The sequence below is a fragment of the Nymphaea colorata genome, unplaced genomic scaffold (assembly GCF_008831285.2).
Source record: "Nymphaea colorata isolate Beijing-Zhang1983 unplaced genomic scaffold, ASM883128v2 scaffold0001, whole genome shotgun sequence".
NCBI classification, from domain to species: domain Eukaryota; kingdom Viridiplantae; phylum Streptophyta; class Magnoliopsida; order Nymphaeales; family Nymphaeaceae; genus Nymphaea; species Nymphaea colorata.
Genome location: NW_022204507.1, coordinates 1052515 through 1064872, shown reverse-complemented (window position 1 = coordinate 1064872; position 12358 = coordinate 1052515).

The following is a 12358-nucleotide window of genomic DNA, read 5'->3' as shown; positions in this document are numbered from 1 at the left end:
TTTCGTAATCACTTAAACTTTTAAGTGGGTGCTTTGAAGCTTTCTCTATGAATTGTGGCTACAACAATGGGTCTTTTCTGCCACCGTACAAAAATGGGTCTTATAATATCAACAACATTATTGCAACTTTTCCTGTTTTTCCTTCTAAAGCTTCTAAAGGGGGGAAAAGCTCTTTCTGCCACCGTGCACACTAAAAGCTTTCGTGAAAGGGTCCCAGTCGCCGTACTGGGACACACAGCGGGTAGAAGTTCCTTGATTGACATTTCAATACCGAATGTTAGGGGTCCAAAGGGGCATAGCTTCAAGGCCGGGGGCGCTTATTTTCAATTCGACATAGAGTGTATATATTATACGTGCAATCCCACGACTTGGTACCAACAACGCACCTTTTAAACCATGAAAGATTCTGAAAAAAAAGGGGAGGTTAGAAGGCAGGCTAGTGTCTTTCATTACCAATAAAAAATTAACCTCATCAAACAATTGGAGGCACATGGTTTCAAAATATTTAACTGCTCCGGATCTGATCGACGTATGTCCCTAACACCTAGCTCTTGGGTGGGCAATCAACAAAGGGCGGCGGATCCAGGTGGATGAGATTGGATTTGGAGCACGGAACTGTGGGGAACCCGATAAAAGAGGTTAAAGTAGCACATTGTTCTATTATCCTGTGCCTATGTCATGTCGCTGTCAACAGGTCAGCCTTGGCCCACCGGCGCAGGTCAGTGCGGGTTTGCTTCTTGATCCGCTTTCACCGTGTGGTGTCCGGCCACGTCTTCTCCTTGCTCGAGGCGACTCACATAGGAGACCGCCGGACTCGAGCCCGGTTGCATTGCACCACGGAATAGCTGGCCGAACCTGTTTTCCATGTGTTTCCCACGTCTCTTGTGAAAATTGGAAAGTTAAAAAGAAATGGGTTTAGATTGCTGAGTCCACTTACCAAATGGGAGGAGCCGGTTGTGAATGCGCAAAAAAATGTATTATTATTTTAAAGTATGGGTATTAAATGTCGAGCCAATTTTCAGCTCACACAACGCTCAAGGTTGCCCCATCAATCAGCCTATGTTGCCTCACGCCTTTCAAGGTCCAATGCCCCAATTATGTTATCGACAAGCCGAGTGTTAAATACAAGACACTCATCTCATTGTTTGTGATGATAGCTAAGGTGGTACGCAATGCACGAATAAGATATGAGTACCATCATGCACTGCCTTTGCATTTAAAGGCACAACCTATTTAGATGGACATTATAGACATAAGCTGTTTCTAGATTCGACAAAGCTTAATGCCGAAGCAAGTTCTTTGGCAAAAATGTCTGGCTCAATTTGACTTTGCTCTCAAGTATAAGATGAGGAAAACTAATTTTGTCACTGTTGCAAGAAGTCAAAAGGCAGAGTTTGCAGCTGTACGAGCAGAGGCTTCTAAGATGCACTTGGAGGGCAAGCTCTTCAAACGCATTCATGAAAGAATGCAACAAGATGCTACAGCTCAACGTTTAATGGCTTTGGTAGAAGCAGGGAAGACTCATAGGTTTCAGTTGAGGGACAAACTTCTTACTAAAGGCGGGCACATGTTCATGCAAACTGGTATAACTTCCGCATGAGCCCTTTAAGGAGTGACATGACACATTATGACAAGTCGGCCTCACCAATAGTGGACACTAACACTCTTTAAATTTTGATATTATTAGCCTCAAATGTGGGTCGATATTGAAATCTAAGTGAGATTTTTTTGATCTGCTTGCTAAGAAGAAAAAGGGGAAATCAGAAGACTATCAGTCTCCTTGAGCTTCTTTCTATTCTAAAGCACTTGCAGGAAAACATTTAGACTTCATTGTGAACTTTCAAAGATATGTAGTTCAACACATCTTTATGGTGATCCATATAGGTTCTTGAAGAATATCACCTTCATCCAAACATCAAAGGAATGCCGTACGGAAAAAGTGATAGAGTTGTTTGTCAAGAAAAATGTTAAAAGTATTGGGGTGTGATGAACATAACGACCATATCAATGGGCAGCCATAGTGGATTCTTTGGCACACAGTCAACTATTGAAGTGAGTTGAATAAGAATTGAATTAGTATTTTATGAAGTGGGAAACAAACACGAGTGCCAGTAGAAGTATGCCATGAGACTGAAGAACTGCCATTCGGTGGAAGTAGTTATTGGTGCCATTGCCATATACTACACCCTAAAATTTTCAAGTCTATATTCAACATTTTTTTTAACATTTTATAGAAAAATTACAACAATTTTTAATAATTTCATATCTCAAACTTCAATTTTCATTAATTCCGAACCACATATCATCTAATTTGTTTGTCAACTTTATCTTGGGACTCATTTGAATATAGTTTCAGACTTTGGACCAAGTCCAACTTCAATGTAGGCATATTTCATAATTCGGTTCCAAATTCAGACTCAGTCTAAATCCCAGCTCTAGATCTAAAACTAAGCCTTAGATTTGGATCTGGATCCAAATCTCAAATCTATATTAACAACATATCCCTAGTTCTCAATCTAGATCCAAATCCCAGGCCCAGTTCTAAAACTAAGCCATAGGTCTGGATATGAATATAAATCCCAACTCCAGATAAAAACATATCCCTTTATCCCGATCTGGATCCAAAACCGAGCTATAGATCTAAAACAAAGCCTTAAATCTGGATTCAGATCCAAATTCAAGCTCTAAATCCAAAATCGAACCTTAGGTGCAGACCCAGATCCAAAGATGAACTTTAGATTTTAAATCATATAACAGATCCAAATATGAGCTTCAGATCCAAAAACCTGGTGCAAAACCCATAACTAGACTTGAAAAAGAAATTCAGATCCAAAACAGAAAAATAGATCCAGAAAACTGCTCTTGGATCCAAATTAGTTGAAAACCAAAATCTGTATCCAAACCCAAAATTCAGATTCAAATACTCAAAATTGAGCACGAGAATCAAATTCCAGCGTCATATTTCAATTCGAGACCTCGGACATGCGCACGAGCTCCCCCCTTGCTTTTCTACTCAATACTGTTTTATAAAACCCAAAACTAGAATTGAACTCCAGATTTTGAGCCTAAACACATATCCAGTCTATGATCTGAACCCTTGACATCAATATGATCTCTTCCTTGTTCAAGAAAATCCGATTCGGATTGGAAACGAGCCTGAAATCGTCAAAAGAATGAAGTCGGACCTGTTTTGTAAAAATAATATTTTACCCTTGAAAACAAATTATTAATTTGAAATGTTTTTTGAGGTGAGACCAATGTGGAACCCACTTAGAGGTGGCAGGGGCAAAGGCCAATGAGGTGGCAGATGGCCCCCTTGCGCAAGCCCAGACAGCACTCAGTGTGCTACCAATCGCGCTGGCCGAGATCACGTAGCACTGCGCTGCTGCAGCTCGCACGGAGCTCTGCTGCACTGCACCGAAGGCGGGCCTACCAAAGCGCGGGGCCTTATTTTAGGCAAAAACTGCACCCAAACAGTCGGTTTTCACTTTGGGATTTGGGCAAGGCTAAAGGCCAATTCCCATGTGTGAAAGCCTACAAAATAAAATAAAATACAAAATTCAAAAAAGTTGAGAAATTGGCAAACAAATGATCCTAAGAATTATAGTGAATAATGATGAAAACATAATAAGGTAAATGTTCATGGGAGAGAGTGAAAGAAATGAGGTGAGAGGGAGGAAGAAGAAGAAGGAGGAGGAGAGAGAGAAAAGGACACGAGGTTTTTGAAATCCTCAGTGAGAGAAATGACATAGAGAAGAAGGAGGAGGAGAGAGAGAGAAAAATATTGTGGGGTTTATGAAACCCTTGGTGAGAAAGAGCGATATAGAGGTACCACCCTCATTGCAGTTGCGACCCATGAGTGAGAGTGAGATAGATGAACCTTCATCTTTGTGGTTGTAGCATCAAAGACTAGGAGGTGAGGACTAAGGAGGAGGAGCTGAGCAGAAGAAGAATGAGAGAGAGATTTTTTTTTTTTTTGGGGGGGTGGGGTGGGTGGGTTGTGACTTGCGGTTGCAGCCCTAGAGGAAGAGGAGGTGGAGGAAGAAGAAGAAGAAGAAAATAAATGGGGAATGAGAGTACAAGAGAAAGTGAGAGAGAGGGCAAGAGAAAAGCTGAAATGAAAAATAAATAAGGAAAGAGAAATAAGAAATGAAAAAATAAAAACCAAGTCGAGTCAAATTTAAATGAGTTGAGCTCGTGTAACTTGAACTCGGTCATCTTAGAGCTAAAACTTGACTCATCTCATAAACAAGTCAAGCATGAGTTGAGCTTATATGACGAGTTGGAGTTGAACTCGAGTTGGCATGACTCGTTGAACATCCCTACATAAGATTAAGTCTTACAACTGGATCACACATTGGACATGAATGCACCCTCATTAGTACCATAAGTAGTAACTTGTAGTATATCGACAAGTAATTATGAAGAAAAAAAACCCTACCTTTTCAATACAATGCTCCTAACTTGTCTAAGAAGGAGGCTATCTAGTACTAAGAATTTTGGCTAGGGTATATAAACATATGTCATTGGATAAGTGTGATGGAAACTTTTATCCCAACAAGACCCTATACCTTTTCAAAGTTATGCATAATAGACTCATGTGATTTAGGGATTGTTGTATGTATATAAACTTGCTTGATGTTTTACATGCCTTGTTCATGTCTCTCTCACCTCTTATTATTTATCTCTCACTTGGGTCATCCCTATTAACCCAGTCACCCATCTTCATTGACTCGTTATTGCTCCTTTATATATAGTACAATTTCAAGTTGTACTCTTTCCAACATGATGATATTTTCCCTAAGATTACATCCCCTTCAAGGTAGGATCTAACCGAGCTACTTATGTCTTCCTTAAGTTTGGAACTTTAGCTCCTGAGTGGTATCAGTCTTGACGTCCCACATTTTCTTGAATGTTTCCTTAATACCTTGAAGAATATGGATTGAAGTCAGTAGCAGTTGGATGGATGCAACCTATCAATGAGAATATGATTTGTGCTGTTGCTGAGCAATAGAATTCAATGATCTTCTCCTTTTGGTTTCCTTGGGGGGAGATAACCTCATTGCTGGACGGATTTGCTAAGATACAAGACCTTCCTATCTCTACTTTCAATCCAAATGATTGCTTGGAGAAATAGTTTTTTATAAACTTGACCAAAGCCAAGGCAAATTACCTCACAACTCACCCTACAGGGTGAAAGACTTGGTCCTTAATAACAGAAAATGAAAGTCAAAACATCAACTTGAGAAGCTTTTATGAAGAATTTGGAGTATATGTTGAGCCTTGTACTTTGTCTCGAAAAGCTACTAAAAGAATCAAGCAATGCATGACGTTTTGCATAGTTGAAATAATTCTTTTCACCAATGGGACCAACCATCTACATGCTCATATAACGTAATTTTTTCATATGTGGGGGCACATTGCGACAAGACACTTGTTAGTTTTAATGATAGCCTTGGCTTATCTTTACCGAGCTCACTCGCTTTGCTATTAGAGATACGTTTTATGTGGAAGGATGCACATAGCTTTTTAGTTATGGTTTGTCAAGCATGTAGGACTCCGAACTAGTTTGTTCAAGAACATTTTTTGAGAAGTACTGTTACTTGATCAAACAATTAGATGGAGAAGAGATAGTTGGGATTACTATGATTGTTTTTGGGTTCTGCCTAGATACATTCACCATTACAATAGCCACAACATGCTCCTTGGACCCTAGTTTGTGGTCGTTTGTTGTGCCCAATAGATGCATTCTACAATTCCCTCAAAGGTAGAAGAAGATCTCGCTACATGCACTGATTAGAGTTATCCCAAATTTTGCCCCCCAACTCTCCTCAATGGGCAGCATTGTATGTAATGACTCGATGAGAATGAGAGTTGTGAAAGAGAGCAAGAAAGAAAAAAAAAGCCCATGACATATAGCAGCTAGATCATCTAGTCCTATCTCAAGTAATAGTTTGAAGGAAAAGCCCAAAGAAGAAAAGAAGTCCTTAGAAAAGGGAAAAAATGCTAAGAAACATGCCGATAGTAGCTGCTCTTACAACAGTTTTTCAGAGAAAAGGAAAAAGAAAACTAAAGGAAAAATGGAAAAGTCAAGATTAGATTTAAAGGAACCAAGTTGTTCGCATCCTCAAAAATATTTTGGTTTTTGGAGTACTCCAGGAAAATGAGGTTTTATTTTGAAATGAGAAAGAAAGTGACTCACCCGTTGGCACGAGGATTGACTGTTTCCAGTGCCTTTACCAAGGGTAACCAATCTAAGGGCTATGTCTATTCTTGATGCATTTCATTTTGGCTTAAACATTTTTTTCATTCTAAATGCGGTGTATTGTTTGAGAAAATGTTGAAGATTTGGTGTTTCAAGATTTTGAGAAAGTTTTGAAGAATAATTTGAGAGTGTAAAACATTTTCGTTTGAAAAATTTTGAATTGAGAAATCTTTACAAATATCATTCGGAAACCTTTGAAGATCACTTTAGTGTTCTCTTAAGACTTTAAGTAGATTTGACATTTTGCTATAATTCGGTTACTACCTAGTTAAAGCTTCATCTCATCTTGTTTAAGTTCTTTTAGAGATGTGCTTGTGATAATTTGTGATGTTAAGTGAATCTAAATGTATGAATGCAATGATCCTACATGATTAGAAGAAAATCATTCATTCTTACTATGAAATTCATCTAAAAGCATTCCTACCATCACATACCTCAAAGTTTATTCTTATTTATTAAATTATCATAAGTATTTTTATGAAAAGAGAAAATTTTTTGAAAATGCAATGAGGTTGTAGACCATCAAGTAGTATTCCAATATTTGGTTCATTATTTGATTTTTGGTCTTGGTGAAGTCCACACATGAAAATTTAAAACCTTAGATATTGGGAGAAAAATATCCAAAAGAAAGGAAAAGATGAAATACTTTCATCCGAGAGGAATAGAGAGAAAGAAAGAGAGAAAGAAATTTTAAAGACCACCAAATAAAAGATTTTAAAAAAGAGAGAGATACGTATCTTTATACACATTATATATATATATATATATATATTTATATGTGTGTGTGTGCATATGTATATAAAAGCTTGTGAAAAAAATATATTAACTCAAATGAAGAGGGAGAAGAAGATCTTAGAAAAAGAAAAAGGGAGAGAGAGAGAGAGAAAGGAAAAGAGATAGAGGAATATATATATATATATATATATATATATATATATATATATATATATATATATATATATATAAAAGAAGACATTTAACTTAAAAAGAGAAACAAAAGATTCTAGAAAGGAAGAATAAAATACACGTATATATGCATTTGTATGTATATGAAAATTCGTAAAATAGTATGTTGAATCATAGAGAGAGAAGGACAAAGAGTGATAGTCATATGCACATATACGTATATAACATGTATATATGTATATGTCTTATGAGAATTAAAATCAAGAAATAACTTGAAAATATCCGACTTCGATTTTTATGTAGGCCGGAGAGGAACTTGGGCTAATGCAAATGCCTATGTTAAGTCTCCAAGGCATCATTAGGGAGGGTATTTGCTTTTAAAAATCTTTTAGAAAACATGATTCCAAATATTTTATACATGAACATAAAATCATATTCATTTTCATTTTGTTATAATAGAACATATTTCTCCCACCATTGAGTATAGAAGCATTCATTGAGGTTCTTAATCGAGTGATTAAAATAGAAACTAAACGTAGTAATGACATGAAAATGCATTTTAACGTGTACATATTTGTGAAGGGCATTTCCAAGTTAGACAAATCCCAACCTTAAAGTCAACATAATAATGAAGAAAAATCCCCAAACCAAACCCTCATTTTGCTGTGCATTTGCTCATTAATTAAAGAAAATTAATCTATTACACATGGACATCATCTCAAACATAAACGACGAATAAAGCAACATAACAAACATATTTTTGGGAAAAATGAAGAAATAAAATTTATTTCGCCTTGTTCATGCTCTCGATGCACTCAAAAGTAGCTCTCGACTCCGGATAGAAAATATTCATAGCCTTCTTGCATGACCATAAGGAGGTGACAAGAGGAAATGAAAATAAAAATGAAAGCAAGAGAATGAATACATACCTTTACTATAAATGATTTTATGAATAAGTCTCATTCTTCTTATGATCCTAAGGTTGCCTTGGGTAAAACTCCAAGATGATAAAGATATTCCTCCAAGAGATCTTTTTGTACTTCCTTGAAGAATTAGAACTTGAAGAAGCTTGCTCCCAAGGTTGGAGAAGAAGAAAGGAAGAAGAGAGAAATGGAAAGAGAATTAAGGAAAACTCTAGATTTTCAAGTGAAAAAGCACTAAAGGTTCTCCAAGGGTTAGTTTATGCCCAAGAGAGAAGATTGTGAGGGTATTTATAGATAGTTTTGGAGCCAAAACCCAAAATTTGATTTTTTTTTTTTAATTTAGCAACATTTTCATGCGAATCCTAAATATTTTTGAATGATTTTTATTTTTTTTAAAAAAATTGGTTTTGACCAAGTGGGATTGGTCATTAGCCCTGCTCACACCCTCAAACACCCCTTTGCGGTGTGAGCAGGGCTAATGCCCACCCAACAAGGCTAAGGGGTGGGGCGCAGGCCCGTCTCAATGAGCTGCACGCAGCATGCACTTCCGCGCGCATGCCTTTGCAGCACCAGTTTGTGTGCGCGCTTGCACACTCCATCAGGTTGGTGCAGCCCTGCTGCGTTGAGTTCACATAAAGGGGGCAAGATGCCGCCCTTATTGTCTCATATGAACCAATAAGGGGCGGATTTCACCTCCCTAGCCTCCTGGAGGTTGTTCAAAGAATAAAAATAATAAAAAAGCATAAAAATCATATTTTAAATACATACTTAAAAGGAGTAAAAATGGTTTTTATTGCAAATGGAGCCGACTTCATTTTGAATGATTCTGAGCTCATTTTAAAGCTGGATTGGGTTCAATTGATCGCCGACGCATTCTAGTGAGTGATTTTGGCTCAAAAACATGTTTTGGTGCGAGAACAAAACATAAAACAAAGGGAAGGTCTGTGCATGTGTGCGTGGGTCTCATAACATCAAATTTTGTCATTTTGATCTCGACTTTGGATTTTGAGTTTCAACTCGATTTAGATCTAAACTTATGTTTTACATCTAATTCAGATCTGAGATTTGGATTTGAATCTCGCGTCTAATTTTGGTTTTGAATTTGAATTTTATGTTTGGGTTTTGACAAGGGTTAAGAGATTCATTTTGGCTTGAATAGTTGTGAATTTGTTTTGGGTCTAGTATTTGGCTTAGTATCTAATAATTTAAATATGAATAACTGAAAATTTTGTTCAGGTGAAAATATAATGTAGTCTTATTTTTTTAAAAAAAAATTTAGGGTGATAATAGATGCCCCTCTTTGTTACTAAGCTGGTATTAGCCGCACTTAGTGACAAAAATAAGCGCCCTAGATTTTCAAACAAAACATGCTTAGAGTAATGTTTTTGGTTTAACCCCTTATCTGAATGAGTTATTTGAGCTACATTGAGTTCAGGTTTGACCCATTACCTGAATGGGTTGATTTGCATTGCAGGTTTACCATTTACCTACATGGGTTGCTTTGCTTTGCAGGTTTAACTCCTTACCTGCATGAGTTACTTTGCATTGCAGGTTTAACCCCTTATTTGCATGAGTCACTCTCAAGTCTTGAAATAATAATAAAAAATACCATAGTGTAATTGTTATGTTTTATGACTAGGAATAATCCAAATTGAATAGCAGATTGAATGGGGAGAACACAAATATTTTTCATTGATTGAAAGGTGAATATAAGAAGACTAAGTGTACAATTTCTTGAGGTGAAGAGTGTTAACATGATCGACAAGTTCTACCCCATCAACATCAATCAATCAGTATGAATTATGGGGCAAGACTTCCTTACAAAACATATGGGCCTTCCCAATTTGGTGCCCACTTATCATGTGGTCATCTTCTGAAGTATACCACAGATCGTAGGACCAAGTCATTCACTTTGAAATGTCTCTTAATAATTGACTTGGCAAATTGTCTAGCAAATCGAGCTGCATTAGTTTCTTCTATTGATATTGATTTAGAGGAAGCTCTATGAGAGGAGCAAACTTCAAAACGGGTTTTAGTATATATAATGGTAAAACTACTTCCGTTCTGTAGAGTAGCATTTGTTGGAGTTCTCATAGTGGTGTAATATGCCCACAGAGCGCTATGCATCTTTTCATCTTAGCCTCTTCCAGTTTTTATTGTTCACTCTAAGATGTGGATTAGGATCTTATTGGTGGCCTCCGCTTGCCTATTACCTTGAGGGTAATAAGGAACTAAAAAATGATGCATGATACGATATTTGCTGCTCCAATTGCCTCAGCTTTTCATTTTTGAAATGAGTCCCGTTATCAAATACTATATCATGAGGGACCCCAAATCTACAAAGAAGATTTTTGTAAATGAAGGATACTACATGACACCCTTCTACTGTTATGAGCGTGACGACTTCTACCCATTTGATAAAATAGTCTGTTGCAACAAAAAAATACTTATGCCATTATAAGCTGTAAGGAATATTGGTTTGACTACGTCAAATGCCCACATTGAAAATGGCCAAGGAGATGTTATAGAATGCAAGTGAAAGACTGGTGCATGGATAATTAGAGCATGCAGTTGACATTCTTTATATATTTTGATGAATTAGTAACAATTTTTTGCATAGTGGGCCAATAATATCTTGCTCGAATTATTTACTTGGTGAGGGTTTGGTGACCAACATGGCCCCCGGAGTCTCTTCGATGCGACTCTTCGATGACTTTATTTGTCTGATCTTCATCAAGGCATCGAGAGTATTTGGTACTAAACCTCCATTGTAGAACACTACTGCAAGAATAAAGTACATTGCTGACATATGTTGAATTGCTTTTGTTCATTTTTGAGCATTCCAGTCAGGAATTCTTCGCTTTCAATATAACTTTTGATATCATGATACCAATGTGTATTCCCGTGTTGGATATGATGAACATGTTTCACTATTTCAAAAGTGGGATGTTCTAATTTTTCGATCTCAAAAGAACGAATTGCTTCATTGGTCTGAAAGGAGATAGTAGATCCTAAACTTGCGAGACCATCCGCAATAGGATTGTCTTCTCTTTTTATGTGAGCCAATTGTTACTTCTTCAAACTGATGGATCAAGGCGGCGGTGATCTCTTGATATGGCACAAACTTCTCGTCTTTGACTTGTCATTCTCCATTCACTTGATTGACGATAAGTTGAGAGTCACTGAAGGCATGCACTTTTTTTACTTGGAAACTCAGTAAACAACAAAGTCCTTGTATGAGGCTTCATATTCAGCCATGTTATGGGTACATAGAAAGTCGAGTTTCAAGAGTATAAGACCATTTCATCTTCCGGAGTGATAATTAGAATGCTATACCTACTCCCATCATGTTTTTGGATCCATCAAAGTACATCTTTTATGTCAGAAACGTTTCCAATCTTAATACATGTTCATTTAGAAACCCATCGTTCGTTCTAATTTCCTTGTATTGGAGGAAGTCTGCTAACTGATCCACAATTACTTGTCATTTGATTGACTTCTGGGATATATATTTAAGATCATATTGCATTAGTAAGACTTGCCATTTGGTGAGGGGCCCATTAAGGATGGGCTGCTCCAAGATGTATTTAAAAGGATTTAGCTTGGAGAGCATTGTGACCTCACAAGCTAATAAATAATGTCTTTGTTTCTGACACATCCAACCAATGCTAGACAAGTTTTTTCCATTGGAGAGTATTTCTTTCAAATTGGACAAAAGTTTTGTTGACGTAATACATCACATACTCGATACAACTTCCTTTCTCATATTGTGCCAAAAAGCCACTACATGCCGACTCATTCACTGCGATGTAAAACAACAATGGTCTATGCAACACCAGGGGTTTGAGGATTGGTGGATTTCGAATGTATTTCTTGATCTTTTCAAACAACTGTTGGCACTCAAAACCCTATTCAAACTTAACAACATTCCTTAGCAGCTGGTTGAATGGTTTGCATCTCATGGCTAGATTGGAAATGAATTGTTTGATGGACTGTATTCACCCTTGCAAACTTCGCAGTTCATTGATTTTGGTAGTTGGTGGCTTATTGACGATCGCTTTGGCTTTGGTAAGATCCATTTTGATCCGCTCTTACTGACCATGAAACCCAAAAGTTTATCCGATTCAACTCCAAACACATATTTTTGAGGATTCAAATGAAGCTTGTACTGTAAAAGCCTCTCAAACATCTGGAAGAGGGTTTCAATATGATATTCTCTTGCTTTAGATTTAATTAATATGTCATCAATATATGCATCAATGAT